Source organism: Chrysochloris asiatica, unplaced genomic scaffold (genome assembly GCF_000296735.1).
Source record: "Chrysochloris asiatica unplaced genomic scaffold, ChrAsi1.0 scaffold00224, whole genome shotgun sequence".
Lineage (NCBI taxonomy): Eukaryota > Metazoa > Chordata > Mammalia > Afrosoricida > Chrysochloridae > Chrysochloris > Chrysochloris asiatica.
In genome coordinates this window covers 3014825-3016685 of record NW_006408742.1, presented here as the reverse complement: position 1 = coordinate 3016685, position 1861 = coordinate 3014825, and positions in this window count along the sequence as shown.

Here is a 1861-nt window from a genome sequence, read left to right as displayed (position 1 = left end):
CCCAGGATCGAGCATTGTTTCGTTCTGCTGTGCATGGGGTCGCTATGAGTCGGTTCCGACTCGATGGCACCTGACAACAACAACAATGTGTGTTACAAACACTATAGCCAGAGGTCCTATTAACACTAACTCTATGCTCCTTAGTGGCCAGAATGGCCAAACTTCGTCTCTCATATTTTGGACATATTGTCAGAGGGACTAGTTGCTTGAGAAGGATATCATGTTTGATAAGGTGGAGGGTCGGAGAAAAAGAGGAAGACCCCCAGAGAGATGGATTGGCAAAGTGGTAGCATCAATAGGCTCAAGTGTGGCAACAATTTGTGAGGTTTGCCCAGGACCAGTCAGTGTTTTGTTCTATTGTACATAGGGGTCACTGTGAGTCAGTATCGACTCAATGGCACCTAACAACAACAACAACTAACCATCACAGGACTACCCTTAAGCTATGTGCCTATCCCAGAAAGGACTACTCCACTCCACTCCACACCCAAGCAACTCTGGGTTATGGATGCACAAAGGTAAGCATCTAAAATTCTGCCAGAGCTTGGGGCACGCTGAGGTAACGTTTACATTTCAGAGCTCTGTGCCAACATCAGACTTTGCGTGAAATCACGTCCTTTCTTGTTTCCTTCTCCTCCCTTGCCAGTTTCTCCTAGGAATACTTCATGCAATATTTGCATATGAGTCTTTGCTGAGTCCAACCTAACCTCAGAAAACTACTAAGGTGTCTTAGTATCTGTACCCTGCTTCTATGTGGTGGTGGTTATGTGCCGTGGAAGCTGGTTCCAATTTAGGGACCCTGTATAGGATTTCCAAGAAGGTAAACCTTTATAGGAGCTGAAAGCCTAATTTTCTCCAGTCAATTGGTTAGTAGATTCAAACTGTAGACCTTGTAGTTAGCAGCCCAACTCATAATCCACTATGCTACCAGGGTTCCTTGCTTCCATGTAGGCACCATTCAATGGGGGAGAAAAACCTCGTCTTATAGTAACAGTTTTCATATTTCCTTTCTCTCACAGGGCTTTTGCTCAGCTTCTTCACTTCAGAATCTTTGGTTTCTTTTTTCCCTAATTAAAAAATTCCCATACAACTACCCTGAGCTTGGTCTGACTGGAGGTCTTAGGACTCTTCCAGGAGAGTTCAATAGCCCATTTTAACCTGCTAGAAATGTATTGACTATCGTCAAGGACTTTAAGCTTGGTAAAGCTTTGGCTACATTATCTTGATGCTCTGTGTATTCAGCTGCACAGGAGCAGGATGGCTGTTTAATTTAATATTCTGGAGGACTTTCCAGAAGACTGGCCACAAGAACAAATCTACACAGACTGCCATTGTAAGACTTGGCTGATGAGCTCAGCAGGTGTCAGTGAGAATGATGGTCAAGTGTTAACACCTATCCGAATCTGACTAGTGGCCAAACAGATGACACCCCAGCACTGTAAAGTTAATATCATGGTTAACATTAAACTCCCATCTCTTATCCCTTCACTACTACTGAAATCGCTGACAACTATTGAGACCATGAATGGTGCTAAATGAAGGATAATGGCATTTGTGAAACTGGTGTCTCTGCTGAAAGAACAATGGTTCCATTGCATTTGACAGTTCAAACCTGACATGAGATGGGTTGGTTACAAAGGTGGGGCATAGATGTAGGCATGCCAAAGTGAACTGGATGCCAAGAAGTATCCTAAGAATCACATAGATCTGTAAGTTATTGTCTCAAGGCAAATTTATTCTTTACTAATCAGTCCCAGATGATATATATAACTTTGTTGGAGAGAATAGAATTCCCATGAGATTTTTACGTCTGGGGGACAATTCTAGAACAAGCTTTCTTTTACTCTCTTATCTGAAATGT